Here is a 16,301-nt window from a genome sequence, read left to right as displayed (position 1 = left end):
TAGCCAAAGAAGAATGAAAAAGTATTAGGTTTTTATAAAGCACTTTGATTACTATTTGTGGCAGATTTTAATACACTTTTTCAGGATACGCATACATCACCATGCATGTCTTTGTCGGTGCAAACTGTTGTGAATGCAAAGTAGTCGATTTGCATTTCATAACTGTAGACAAGATCACCTGATGCAAATATGGTGAGGACTGCGCAAAATTAGCAACGAGAAGCTTTTCTGACAACGCTTAGGATCAAAACGGACGACAGACAATACTGCCAACTGTGAAAAAATGGTAATTATCACATGCCCAAGGAATCTAAATAGAGCAAAAGCATGACTCAGATGCTCGGAGGACGGTGACATCTGCACAGATTCATTTCAACACTCCAAAGCATTGCCAAGATACAGCCTAGCTTCCTGTTCATCATCTGTGTCATTCTGTCAGCACTTTAATAGCTGTCAAATAACAAGAATCTGTTCGGTCTCCTTTATATGTAAATCGCGCTTATTATACATTGTACCTTATTCATAGGTCAGCGCTTATTTGCCGGATGTAATTAACATTGCATCGAAGTTACAGTCTGCTGCATCCCAACATAGAATCGAACTCAAAGATCAAGATTTTTGGCTTTCGAATCGCGCTCAATACTGGTTCTGAGAGTCTGGTGTTAAAACAGCACAGCCAGCTTTTGCACATAACCATAAAAAAATATGATCAGTAATTAATAGCGACTTACATTTTTATGTCGTAAGTCATAAAATTAAGTTTGTATTGTATTTATTTATTTATTTTTTACATAATTTTAGTTAAAAATTATTTGTAGCAAGTTTATTAGTACATTTAAGGCAGAATCTGCACTTAAGTTGAAATACATGGACATTTCTGACAGCGTAACAGCAGACTTTAAAATTTAATTGCATTTAATTAGGTTTGACCGATACTGTACTTTTTGGCTCTCAGATCAGAAATTTCTTCCAGATTTTCATATTCTTCAAGCAAATTAATGATTTTCCTGCATTAATCTCCCTTACCAGCCACATGTATTGATCTTGCTTTAAAAAGAGTCTTTGACGTTTTCTTTCGCTTCTTACTGTTTTTTCCCAATTATCCTATACAGTCTGGTGGTCTTTCTCAGCCCAAATATTTTTTGAAGCCACTGTATGCATTCATGGGAGTATCTGAACTGAGGATCTCAGTTTATGCAGACAGACGGACTTAATCACCCGAATTCAGCAGTGGATTTCTGTTGATCAAATTATGGCTTTTCTCAGCAAATATTTGTTTATGTGACATGACTGATTCATAACAAAGCACAGCAATTATTTACATTAGATTAATTTGGTACTGCTGTGAAAAAGCGAGAACTTCACAAAGACAGCAAGCTCTAACATGACGTGCTGCCTGTAACCGCTCACTTTCATCCGCAGAAACACACGTCAACAGCATTCCAGTTTCAAACAAAGACAATCTGCTTTTAATACACAAAAGATATTTACCCTGCAATATTCTATTGAAAACAATTACACTTGCCTACATTGCCTTGGCAAGTTCACTTTGTACTGTATATTGACAAATAATTAGCATTACATCATTAAACGCATTTCGATGTTGGCACAACACAACCAGTTGCATATATGTGCCCTTTTTCTGATGCAGTAAACTTGCTCTGTAGCCCACCTGGTACGGGATTGGATTTTGCAATGCATTGAAACATGAGTGAAAGACTTAAATGGAATATTACACGCAAAATGAAATAACATAATATCTGAATTAACTCTTGAACAGATAAGTGAGGAATTTGATCAAATATTTTATATTTGTCAATTCATAGAGAAACAAATACTAGTATGAGGGCAGCGACCATTTCAGCCAGCCATTTATGAAAACTGGGGGGGGGGTAAAGTAAAAGTTTTGCCACCACCTCTTTTTGAAAATGTTATCAGAAACTTCTAACTTCCCACTTCTAAAGTTGTAATTATATTCATATATATGCTTTGTTGTTATAAACAACAGAAATCCTGGTGGACGGCCCTTTTATGAGCTCATGCCTGTTTCTCGGGGAAATCTTATTATAGCCAAAAGGTATGGAAGAAATTAAGTAAATATCCAGCAGGTCTTGAATAAAGTGTAGTTTCCCATTCATTAGTAACCATATAAACTCGAACAGCGCTATCTAGGTACTCAGTTTGCATCAAATGGTTATTCATAGATAGCAGGAGAAAGCATTATAGATGATTTGGGAAAACTAATAAAACACAAGAGTGCTGCAGTTAAGTTCTCAGAAACTCTTGTATCACAAGTATACTCAATAAAGGTGTGTAGTTCAGGTCCACTTATAATAATTCTCATATCATGTGAAGGAGTGTATACAGCAAAAAGTGCAAAATATCGAAAAATTCTTAAATCAAGAAAGATTAGCAAAACGGTTGCATTGTTTTCAGAAGAAAAAAAATGAAGTGATATTTTGCTTAGAACAAGAAAATAATAACTGCCAATGCGTTAAGCAAGATCATCTTATTCAAAAACAGAAAACATTATTTTGCTTAGCAATTTATTTTAGCTTGTAAATAAAGCTTAATTCTGATGAAATAATTTTAGCTTGAATTATTTATTTTTTGCAGTGTAACTTTTAGCACCAGTCAGCAGATATATCTGCCACAACACTCTTTCAAATGTATTTGAAAAAATTGTTTGCCTCCACTTCCTAGTTAGTTCACTTTGGAATCACTCAAACATTGTATTTCCAATGGTCCTTGGTACGAAATATTTAAACTGTTGTTTTATTATACAATAAATGTGGATCTGTCGCTTAATTTATTTAAGCATTTGTTAATTTTGTAGTATTTATTTCATTTAGCCCCTATAGAATGGCCCTGGCTCGCTATCTGTTCACAGCTTGAGAGCATTACTTATTCCCATCCCGCATCACCAAAGTAAATTGTGGCAATGAATTGATTAGGATGTATTTATAGTGCGCAGAGGAAAGCCTCACTTGTTTCGTATGTGCAGAAGATGAAGATGGATGTGAAATGGAAGTGTGCGTGAATCCTCTCGGGCGGTGGCCTGGCAGGCTGGCACGGTGAGTGGCATCTCTGCGTGTGTCCACTGAGACGGGCTGTTGAAATGAGCTCTGGGTGCTCAGGGTCTGCATCATCTCTCTCCTCCACCTCCCTCCAGTAGCCTCAACCCACAAAACCCAACAGCTGCCCAGCCAGTACTGCTCTGCCAGACCCCTCCAAGCACTCTTTCTATAGGAAGAGATAATAGAGGAGGAAAGGACAAATACAGATAACAACTTTAGTTCAAAAATAAATCGAAAAATGAGCGTTAATGCTTTGGAGCCGCACCGATAAAACCAACGGCTTTATGTGCGCTGTAAAAATGTCAAAATAGGATTATTTGAATATGAAAATACGATTCAATTCCAAACAGTTTTCCTTTGCAATTTGTGAAATTTCTGGTTTCTACACCAAATATTTCAATTATGTTCAGTTTAGGGTTCACGATCACTGTGAAAAAGGAGTTTTCAGAATTGTTTTCTAAAGCGTGAATGGTGATGCGACGACTCTAGCGTAGCAACAAGCAAGCCGTGTCATAACTCTGACAGTAAATTAAAGCAACAATGATGACTTTAAAATCAGATGTCGTGAAAGGCGAATTTGGAGAAATCATAAATCAGTAATGTCGGCTAGCTTCGTGACAACCCTTCATTTGTCATGGAGTTCTCATATGAACAATTTTACAGCGTAATTGCAGAATACAGGTCTGATTGGTATGCATTGGATCGAGTCTTTGGAATGCCATTAGGAGTGAGCTTTTAACCTCACGCTGAACCCTGGTTTGTAATTAAAACTGTGATTAATGCTACTTATTATCAGGTCACTTTCGGCTCCATATGCCAGTGACAGCAGTACTAAGAGAGAGAGAGAGAGAGAGAGAGAGAGAGAGAGAGAGAGAGAGAGAGTGCAGTGTGGATGTTCAATAGAGTGCTTAAGTGACCACCCACTTTTCACCGGCCAGTTTTACCCCATTTATGTTTAGCACATAGATTTAAAAAACAAATTGTAAGGCCTGTACAAAAGCAATCACGGCTGCCTTTCCAAAAGCATTAAAAATTTAAGTAGATCATAGAAGCATTTAGCGATTGTAGTATGTACTAAAGGGACTTTCCAAACCAACATTTAAAGGTATATGATATTATTGTTATATTATAATGTCTACTTTAGGGTTCCAGAAACTTTAAGCCGTTTTGATTTACAGGATAAGGATTTTCAAAAACCATTTTTACTCAGTATTTCTACTCAAAAATGTTTTACAGCTTAAACTTTTGTACAGTTTTTGTATTAAACTATACAAAAAATGTATATTCATTAATAAAATGCCGATGGAGTTTAGATTTTGTCTATATTGTATACATTAATATACATGATTTGTACACCCTGGGAAAAAAAAAGTTTTATTATTTATTTATTTATTTATTGCAGTGTAGAAAGTACATTAAAAAAACATAAGGATACCATATATATATATATATATATATATATATATATATAACTATATAACAGAAACATTTTCTTTACTACTTTAAAGCTGGCTTCATTTGTTTTACTAAAACTAAGATTTTTCCATCAGGATCCTTACTGTTGCTCTCTATACTCTCCTAGTGTATTCACTTGTAATAATCGATAAATATATGGTTATTTAGGTTACCAGGAATTAGTCACAAACATCCTCATGCTACTGATTTGAAAAAGCTGTTTTGGTCTCATCCAACAGAGTGGATGGATGCGATTCTTTCCATTCTGTATGTAATCCAGGCCTTTTTGATACAGAATAATTGGTTTGATTTGAATGTTGCCATGTGAGCCAGTTAATCTAATCATTGTGGTTTTGCTTTGATGTGATTCCATGACAACATATAAATAGAATGTATCGGGTGTCTTCGAGCTGAATCAAGTTCTGGGTAAATTCACAATACAGTTGCACAATTTCTGAGTGTGGGTCTTATTTACACAATCCATCTTAAGTTGAAGCTTAATGTACTAGTACAGCGCAATCCACCTGATCAAATGAAGGATAAGAGCATTATAACCAGACATATATCCAGCAAAATGCACTCTTGACATTTTAAAGAGTAAATTCAGGTGTTTGAATCACAGCACTGAACCAATAAAGATGATAATGAAGATGACTTGCGTGATTCATGGCATTTAATTTAAACATGAAAATAAAGTATATTGTATTCCACAGTTTATTTTGGCATTTTATTGACAATAATAAACATAAAACTTACAGTAGTGGAAAAGAAATCAGATCATGCAGACTGTGAAAATAATGTTTTCACCAAGTATAAATAGTGTCCATACTGTTTGCACCTCAATGTATTAAAATACATTATAAAACAGCATTCAGTTGAAACAACCAATTCTGTATATATTTATTAAAATCATCACTTATTAAAATGGTTAATTACACCGCAGTAAACTTGCTCCTGCAGATCTTACGTGCTTCACCACTTTTCGGGGTCCTCCTAGATCCTCCCTCCTCCCCACTGTGGCCCATCAGTCCACCAGCTCTGTCAGGCTCCGTCATCCCTCCTTTCTGCCCTCCTTGGTCTGTACTGACTTATTTCTGCTGTGTTGAAGCTTGTTTCCATTGTGTTGTAACTTGTTTCCATTGCGACTTGTTTCCGTTATGTTATGCCTTCTTTCTTTTGTGTTATGAATTGTTTCCACTATGTTACACCTTGTTTCTGTTGTGTTGTGACTTGTATACAATATGTTATGCCTTGTTTCTGTTGTGTTGTGACTTATTTCCACAATTTCGCCTTGTTTCTGTTGTGTTGTGACTTCTTTCCAATATGTTATGCCTTTTTCCTGTTCTGTCCACTGTATTCGCCTTGTTTCTGTTGTGTTGTTACTTGTTTCCACAATGTTACGCCTTGTTTCTGATGTGTCCACAATGTTACGCCTTGTTTCTGTTGTGTCCACTATGTTACACCTTGTTTCTATTGTGTTGCAGGTTGTTTCCATTGTGTTGTAACTTGTTTCCATTGCGACTTGTTTCCGCTATGTTATGCCTTCTTTCTTTTGTGTTCTGAATTGTTTCCACTATGTTACGCCTTGTTTCTGTTGTGTTGTGACTTGTTTCCAACATGTTATGCCTTGTTTCTGTTATTCTGTGACTTGTGTCCACTATGTTACGCCTTGTTTCTGTTGTGTTGCAGGTTGTTTCCGTTGTGTTGTGGAATATTTAGCATGCTTACAAGGTACCTCACAAAGACTTCTAAAACAAAACAGTGTAATGATCTTGCTGGAAACTAATTGGTGGTGACATTGAAGTTATGCAATTGTAGCTTATTACTTCTGCCAACTGATTCAGGCTTTACAATTCATAAAGGTTGTACTCATTTGTGAAGATTGTCATGAAGAACAAAACTTCATTCAAACTTTTATTGATAGCAGAATTTTCTGCAATAATCCTAAAGTCAATGGAAAAAAGCTTGCTTTTTGTCGAGAGCCAGTTAGACGCTAAATAGGTTTGTGTACAAAAATACGTAATTGTTGCAACACTCTGAAATAATTGCCCAAGTTAGCTCTTTGCAGATCCTGATTTTGACCCTGGAACAACACTGTGATTAAGTTTAGGTGTAGAGATATGGTCAAAACCAAAATTTGGGATCAAAATGTTGTTCTAGGGTCAACAAAATATGTTGACCCAGGAAAATGCCGAACTCGTGTGTGAGGTCCCAGTGGTGCATTTTTTTGTCATATTCAGAAGTATTATGTATTATACATGTTTTTGTGATGTTTGACATTTTAATCAAGTTTATTTTAATATATTTTTTACATAATTTATAAAGCCATTTAATATGATCAGACAATCCATTTGACCATCGGGCATTTTTCTTATGGTCTCAAACAGCACAAATATAAAAGGAAACATACAAAAGAAAAGAAAAAGACAAGGAAAAGGGAGTGTAATAAATTTTTCATTCTTTCCCCAAGACACGGCTACTTTGTCAAAGAGAATATCTTCATTTTTCACTCAGGTCAGTAGAAGATTCCTTCTTACTCTATCTCCATCATGTATGGTCCATGACCTCTCTGCAGACAGGAGTTTCTCCAGGAATTGAGATGCAACCCCCTATCGTTTACGATCGGTTTTTACCACCCTTGGACCCCCAGGCGTTATAGGTCATTTAGCCCTTGTATGAGGAGGACAAGTGCTTGTTAGAGCCAAATGCTGCTGGGTATGCTAAGCCTGAGATGGGTAACAGTCAGCCATGCCCGGGCTGTATGACATGATGCTCATTTATTTAAAACATTCAGCTATCTTGATTTGATCATACTCGACAGGAATACCAGAGAGCTGAAAAACACACGGAGGCATGCTAAAATTTCACGCTTCATTATATTGCCTGTAGTATATTGTACAGCAGCAAGTGAACTACTTAAATCATATTGATAATTGCCTTAAAATACAAGTGGCAATAAAGAATGATATAACGACAAAGTAAAAATAAAAAAGGCGATTTTGAAAAATCGTGAGATGTAAAGTCACAGTTACTCTCATGTCTTCTTTTTTTTCACTTTACAAGACTTTAAGTGGTGGACTGGAGTCATGTGGATTACTTGTGATTATTGTGATGTCTATCAGCAGCTGGGTCTCTCTCATTTTGACGGAACCCACTGCATTTGATGAGCAAGTGAAATAATGCTAAATGTCTCCAAATCTGATGAAGAAAGAAACTCATCTACATCTTGGAATGGCCTGAGGGTGTACCTCAGAATTGCATGTTTAATTCATTGTGTTACTTGCCATTTCTTCATAATTATACAATATAATTATACAGTCAGTGTTGCCATGGGGCACAGACATTATTATTGTACCACTGCTAGTGCTACAGTTGGTCAATCAGAAAACATCTGATCAACCCAAATCTGATATCTCTGAACAGCAAAAATATGGACAATTATAGCGATATAAACAGTGAAAAGTCCCAAAGCTCTGCTTCTATATTAGTTGCCTTTACAGGTTTTGCTGTAAAGGCTGTTTAGTACAAAGTTCAGATCAGTTAACTGAACCATTTACATTTTTATTGTAACATGCTTGACTGCATGACTGTTTTTTAATGCAAATGTGGAAAATAACAAATCCTCGTGGCGCACTTGCTAGGTGAACATTATTGAATCTAAAATTTGTCACTGGCAAGAAGAGTTATTCCTGTGGAGTGAAAAGGCATGGATGGAGATGCATATTGATCATTGTAATATAATCCAGCATAATATCAGATCATGCATTTCAGTGGAAATTTATGAAAGCAGTTTTGAACAAGTGAAGCAACAGAATCAAAGCATATTGTAGACTTGCATTCTGGAATGCTAAAAAAATATATAATCAGAATTTAGAACATTTGGACATTTCTCCGATTTTAATAGAGACTGAAGGAAGGGAACTTTTGGCAAGGTAAAAATAACTTTTATCTACAATAATATATTTTAATAATCAAATAACATTATTTACATAATTATTACATTAATTGCTTAGACATTTTGTTATCGCTCCTTCATCAAAAATAAAATGAATGCATAACTTTTAATCACTGAGCCATGGAAATGTATTTTTAAGGATTTCCAAACAAGAATCAGTCTCAGGCTAAATAGGGCTCATGTCAGTACGTTCTGTCTTCATAATCTATACTGCGACCCTTAAAAATGTTTCAGAATTTGCTGCTGTGCCTTTAAGACTTTGCAGGAATATGTACTCATTTTTTCATTAACTTGTTACTTTTTTGATCACTACTTGGGAACACACGTTGGCCCACAGTTAATGTTTCAGCAGGGCTGGAGCTTTGGCACTGTTGAAAGCTATTTCAAAGCTGAAGAATTAACTTTTCATTGCCAAATGCATGGCACCGCTCCACAAGACCAAAGGGAAGTCCTGATGTTTGCCTCCCTGACAGCCTGTCCAGATGACAAGGTCTTAGCTGTGCTGTGAATGACTACAGTGCCCTAAATATACCCAAAATGCGAGTTGTTATCCACTGAAAATGTTATAGCAGGTTAAAATCTATATTTATTGTTACAACCAGTAATGAGATTCAAGAGCCAGCGGGGTATGTTTTTTTAGGTCAAACCTGGAGTATTATTGATCAGTACTGTTACATTTCTTATAGCTCTAGAATCAATAAAAAATGTACAAATTTTGATCTGCTTTGGTTTTGTTACACCATTAGACTTTTAACATGGTTGAAGAGCCCAATCTGAATTGGAAGGTGAAATATGACTTGGTTCCGTTTTCGTCCTGTTTGTCAAGTTTAGTTTAATTACATTTTTTTGTAGGTTGGCTAGTACTGGTCTCTGTAGATTTTCACTGTATTGGAAAGAATGTCAGCATTCTACAAAATATGTGTTGAAAGGAATAAATAAAGTTATGAATTTACCACAACTGAGAGAAAAAGCGTATTGTTCGGTCCACCTGTTGAAACAACTGAAATTTTTATGTATTGCTGTAAGAGACGAAACTTTCTGAATGTTATGTTGTTTTGTATTTAATTTCCCAGATTCTTCATTTAGTTCAAGCTTCTTCTTCTTTTAAATGTTTTAAAAATCTAAATGGTGTTTCACTCTTCTATTTTATTATTCATTTATGTATTTATTTATTTTTTATTATTATTTATCGTTTAACTTAACTATAAGTCACACTGGTTTGAAACTCGGTAGTCAAATTTGCTGGAGTCGTGTTCTTAGAATCATGTCTTTTGTTAAGAAAAAACCTTTTTATCAATAATAGCTGTTTTCATGAAATAATGTATTATTTTATTTTGTTAAAAAAGGGGGGGTACCTTTTGCCGCTTTTATTTGCCGCTTTTATTGGGAGCGGGCGACAGGAAAAAGTAGGCAGGTGGGTTTGTGAAATGACAAAAACCACATTTGAACTTGAGTCTCCCACCTAAGCAGCATTGTGCAAAGTGTCAGAATCATATTACCTGGCCTTTGAATTTAAACCTATTACTGCCATTTTCCGTGGGCTTTGCTCCATGTACCCGAAAGCAGAAGAATAGCACAGTCAGAGAACACTGCCCACATGAATGAGATCTGACAGTCACCAAATTATCTTCCCATGAAGCGTCCCTGGGGTAACATGGTCTCCTTGGAGCCCACATCATTCAATCTCAGCATCATGAGAGCTGGCTCCATTTGAACTGTGCTTCATCAGATGAACATGTTCCCACTGGATCTCGAAGTTGTTTTCACATCTGCGTATGTGCACTTTACATTGAACTTGTGGTGTCATTTCAAACGTTGCTCCAAATATAACAAACGCCGTTTAATTTACGCTGTTAGATTTATGAATCTATAAAATACAGCAATACGACGCTCTTTTTCAGGAAGTCGCTAAGCAGTTTAAAACGTGACATTTTCATCAACGTTACGATACACAGATTGTAAATGACATTTCTGGGGAAATAGACAGGAAAGAATTGTAGGGTGAGCAAGCCATAAATGATAAATAATGAAAAGCTATGTCAGAAGCGAATGAAAGATACATAAAAGAAACATATTAAAAATAACGGTTCTGTATTGGGAACTATGGTTCCATGAAAGAACATAACATCCATGGATACTTTCAGTTCTACAAAAGGTTATTTATAGTGAGGATAAAAAGATTATTAAAATATTTTTTCACAGTAAGAACAATAACAATTCTTTTAAAGAGGATTTTCAACTTTTTATATAAAAAGAGCTGTTTGAACATTTAAACATGAAAACCTAGTTTTCTACGTTTCTACTCTACTAGTAGCCCCAAAAACAAAACTAAGGCTTTTGAAAAGAACATAATATTTTGAAGCACCCAAATGGTACTTCACTCTTAAAAATTAAGATTCTTTATTGGAATTAATGGCTCATTAAGGACCTTTAACATCCATTTAATGCTTTAAATTCACTAAAAATACTTACAGCAGGTAAATATATTTTTGAGTTTTTGGAATATTGTTTACTGAATAGCTGGGGAAATGAAGCCTCAGAATCAGGTAACAACACTTGAAACCTTTATTTTACATCCTGTGATCTTAAAATTAGACCAGGCCTGATTCGAAGTAAACATTGTTGGAGGTAGGCTCGTTACGCAGTTCGATTGGCGAAATAGAATGCATGATGAGAACGACTGTTTATGGATAACACGCTGACAAATTTGACAACGAGTCTTCGTGCCGCGTTATAAACAGTCATTTCGTGATCGAGATTGCATTCACAAACAGCAATTCTAGCCAATCAATTGCTTATATATACCTTCAACAATTGATACATTTACTTCAGAATCAAGGCCTGATTTACCAATTTTAAGATCACAGGATCTTTAAAAATAAAAGGTTTTAAAAGAGTGTTTGACACTGATTCCATAGCAGAACCATTTTTCTTTCCAAGAACCTTTCAGTGAAACTTTAATATTCCAAAGAAACTTCAAAATATATTTTTACATTCGTAAAGAACATTTTGTGGAATTTAAAGCTTTAAATGGATAAGAAGGTCCTTAATGAGCCATTAATTCCAATAAAGAATCTTAATTTTTAAGAGAGGAAGTACCATTTGGGTGTTTAAAATATTATGTTCTTTCTAAAGCCTTGGTTTTGTTTTTTTAAATAGTAGAGTAGAAACGTAGAAAACTAGGTTTTCAAGTGTTTAAATGTTCAAACAGCCTTTATATAAAAGTTGAAAACTTTCTTTAAAAGAATTTGCTATTGTTCTTACTGTGAAAAATATTTTAATAATCTTTTATCCCCTCACTATAAATAACCTTTGTAGAACTGAAAGGGTCTATGATGTTATGTTCTTCTATGAACCATAACTCAATACAGAACCGTTATTTTTAATATGTTTCTTTATGTATCTTTCATTCAGCTTCTGACATAGCTTTTCATTATTTATCATTTATGGCTTGCTCAATCTACAATTCTTTCCGTCTATTTCAGAAAATGTCATTTACAATCTGTGTATCAACATGATGAAAATGTCATTGTTTAACTGCTTAGCTACTCTGAAAAAGATGCCATTGCTGCATTTTATAGATTCACAAAATTCAATACGTAAATTAAACGGAAGGTTTTGCTATATTTGGAGCAACGCTTGGAAATGACACCACAAGTCCAATGTAAAGTATACATACGCATGGAAACAACTTCAAGATCCAGTAGAACATGTTCATCTGATGAAGCACAGTTCAAATGGAGCCAGCCTCATGATGCTGGAGATTGAATGGATGTGGGTCTCATGAGACCATGTTACTCCCAGGACGCCCATGGGAAGATAATGGTGACTGTCAGATCTCATTCATGTGTGGGCAGTGTTTCTCTGACTGTGCTATCTTCTGCTGGAACATGTGGAGCAAACACTGGAAATGGCAGCAATAGGTTTAAATTCAGCACAGGGTAATATGAGATTTCGACACTTTGCACAATGCTGCTTAGGTGGGAGACTCAAGTTCAAATGTGGCTTTGTCATTTCACAAACCCACCTGCCTACTTTTCCAGCACGCCCGCTCCCACAGAAAGCGCAAATAAAAGCGCAAAAGGTACCCCTTTAACAAAATAAATAATAAATAATTTCATGAAACAGCTATTATTGATAAAGGTAAGTGTTTTTTCTTAACAAAAGACATGATTCTAAGAAATGTCACCTGTTAAAATTTGACTACCGAGTTTCAAACCAGTGTGACTTATGTTGTTAAACGATAAATAATAATAAAAAAATAACAAATACATAAATGAATAATAAATAGAAGAGTGAAACACCATTTAGATTTTTAAAACATTTAAAAGAAGAAGAAGCTGAACTAAATGAAGAATCTTGGGAAATTAAATACAAAACAACATAACATTCAGAAAGCTCGCCCTCACAGCAATACATAAAAATTTGAAGTTTCAATAGGAACAACAATACAAGCTTTCAGTTGTGGTAAATTCATAACTTTATTTATCTCCTTTCAACACATATTTTGTATGCTGACATTCTTTTCCAATACAGTGAAAATCTACAGAGACTAGTACTAGCTAACCTACAAAAATGTACTAAACTAAACTTGACAAAACAGACGAAACGGAACCAAGTCATATTTCACCTTTCCAATTCATTGCCTTCAACCATGTTAAAAGTCTAATGGTGTAACAAAACCAAAGCAGATCAAAATTTGTACATTTTTTATTACTCCTAGAGCATAAGAAATGTAACAGTAATATCAATAATACTCAGGTTTGACCTAAAAACACCCCGCTGGCTCTGGAATTCATTACTGGTTGTACAATAAATATAGATTTTAACCTGCTATAACATTTCTGGTGGATAACAACTGCATTTTGCATATTTAGGCACTGTAGTCATTCACAGCACAAAGCAAGACTCTGTCTCATCTGACAGGCTGTCAGGGAGGCAAACATCAGACTTCCCCTTGGTCTTGTGGATGTGCTATGTATTTGGCAATGAAAAGTTAATTCTTCCAGCTTTGAAATAGCTTTCAACAAAGCAAAGCCCAGCCCTGCTGAAACATTAATCAGGCCAACGTTCCTATAGTGACAAAAAGTAACAAAGCACGAAAATGAGCATATTCTGCAAAGTCTTAAAGGCATTGCAGCAAATTCTGGAAACATTTTTAAGGGTCGTGCATAGATTATAAGACAGAACGTACTGACATGAGCCCTATTTACTTGGAGATCTGATTCTTTGTTTGGAAATCCTAAAATACATTGGTATGCCCATGATTAAAAGTTAGGTATCTATTTTATTTTTTTGATGAAGGAGCCATAACAAATGTCTAAGCAAATTAATGTAATAATTATGTAAATAAATGCATTTGGATTATTAAAATATACTTTTATTTTCAAATTGACATGCTAAAGTTTAAAATGGCTTCCTGTCTTCAATTTTTTTCCAATTTAAACAATTTGGAAATTAAAATAACATCTAAAACATCCGCATACCACATCATGATTTTTCTTCTCTTTTAATTTACTTAGCTATTGTGGACATAACTGAAAGCTTGAAATTATGAATAAAATTTATTTTTACCTTGTGTGCCAAAAGTTCAAATTGATTCAAGTTTAAAATTCTATGACCCTTTTTAATGTACATTGTTTTATTTTATATTAAAACTACATACCATTGTAGCCTTCCTTCAGTCTCTAGCAGAAATGTCCAAATGTTCTAAATTCTGATTATATATTTTTTTAGCATTCCAGAATGCAAGTTCACAATATGCTTGATTCTGCTAGTTTTTACTCTTGTTCAAAACTGTTTACAAATTTACGAAATGCATGACGGATATTATGCTGGATTGTTATTACAATGATCAATATGCATCTCCATCCATGCCTTTTCACCTATTATGAATAACTTTCTGCCAGTGACAAATTTTAGATTCAATAATGTCTACCCAGCGCAAAAAATACCAGGGGATTTGTTATTTTCCACATTTGCATTAAAAACAGTCATGCAGTCGCTACGCTACAATAAAATGTAAATGGTTCAGTTAACTGATCTGAACTTTAGATTAAACAGCCTTTACAGCAAAACCTGTGGTGTAACTAATATAGCTGAGCTTTGGACTTTTCACCGTTTATATCGCTGCACTGTCCATATTTTTGCTGTTCAGAGATATCGATTTGGGTTGATCAGATGTTTTCTGATTGACCAACTGTAGCACTAGCAGTGGTACAATAATAATGTTCGTGCCCATGGCAACACTGACTGTATAATTATATTGTATAATTTGTTAAAGAAATACAAGTAACACAATGAATTAAACATGCAATTTGAGGTACACCCTCAGGCCAGCCCCAAGATGTAGATATTTTTCTATCAGATTTGGAGACATTTAGCATTATTTGCTTGCTCATCAAATGCAGTAGGTTCCGTCAAAATAGAACCCAACTGCTGATAGACATCACAGCCAATCCACTGGTAATCCACATGACTCCAGTCCACCACTTAAAGTCTTGTAAAGTGAAAAAAGAAGACATGAGTAACTGTGACACCCATCTCACGATTTTCAAAATCATGCTTTTTATTTTTACTTTGTCATTATATCATTCTTTATTGCCACTTGTATTTTAAGGCAATTATCAATATGATTTAATGAAGTTCACATGCTGCTGTACAATATACTACAGGCAACATAATGAAGCGTGAAATTTTAGCATGCCTGCCTCCGTGTGTTTCAGCTCTCTGGTATTCCTGTCAGTATGATCAAATCAAAGATAGCTGAATGTTTTAAATAAATGAGCATCATGTCACATACAGCCCCAGGCATGGCTGGGACTGTTACCCATCTCAGGCTTAGCATACCCAGCAGCATTTGGCTCTAACAAGCACTTGTCCTCCTCATACAAGGGCTAAATGACCTATGCAGCGCCTGAGGGTCCAAGGGTAAGTAAAGCCGATCGTAATGTGATAGGGTTGCATCTCAATTCACTGAGAAACTCCCTGTCTGCAGAGAGGTCATGGACCATACATGATGGAGATAGAGTAAGAAGGAATCTTCTACTGACCTGAGTGAAAAATGAAGATATTCTCTTTGACAAAGTAGCCGTGTCTTGGGAAAGAATGAAAAATTTATTACACTCCCTTGTCATTTTCTTTTTTCTTTTCTTTTTGTTTGTTTTATTTTATGTACTGTTTGAGACCATAAGAAAAAATACCACGATGGTCAAATGGATTGTCTGATCATATTAAATGGCTTTATAAATTATGTAAAAATATATTAAAATAAACTTGATTAAAATGTCAAACATCACAAAAAACATGTATAATACATAATACTTCTGAATATGACAAAAAAATGCACCACTGGGACCTCACATGCCGCAGAGTTCGACATTTTCCTGGTCAACATATATTTTTGATAGAACCATTTTGATCCCAAATTTTGGTTTTGACCATATCTCTACACCTAAACTTAAACACAGTGTTGTTCAGGGTCAAAATCAGGATCTGCAAAGGCTAACTTGGGCAATTATTTCAGAGTGTTGCAACAATTCACGTATTTTTGTACACAAACCTATTTAGCGTCTAACTGGCTCCCTCGACAAAACAAGCTTTTTCCATTGACTTTAGGATTATTGCAGAAAATTCTGCTATCAATAAAAGTTTGAATGAAGTTTTGTTCTTCATGACAATCTTCACAAATGAGTACAACCTTTATGAATTGTAAAGCCTGAATCAGTTGGCAGAAGTAATAAGCTACAATTGCATAACTTCAATGTCACCACCAATTAGTTTCCAGCAAGATCATTACACTGTTTTGTTTTAGA

This window comes from Puntigrus tetrazona, chromosome 12 (assembly GCF_018831695.1).
Source record: "Puntigrus tetrazona isolate hp1 chromosome 12, ASM1883169v1, whole genome shotgun sequence".
Taxonomy (NCBI): Eukaryota; Metazoa; Chordata; class Actinopteri; order Cypriniformes; family Cyprinidae; genus Puntigrus; species Puntigrus tetrazona.
This window is presented reverse-complemented; position numbering follows the sequence as displayed.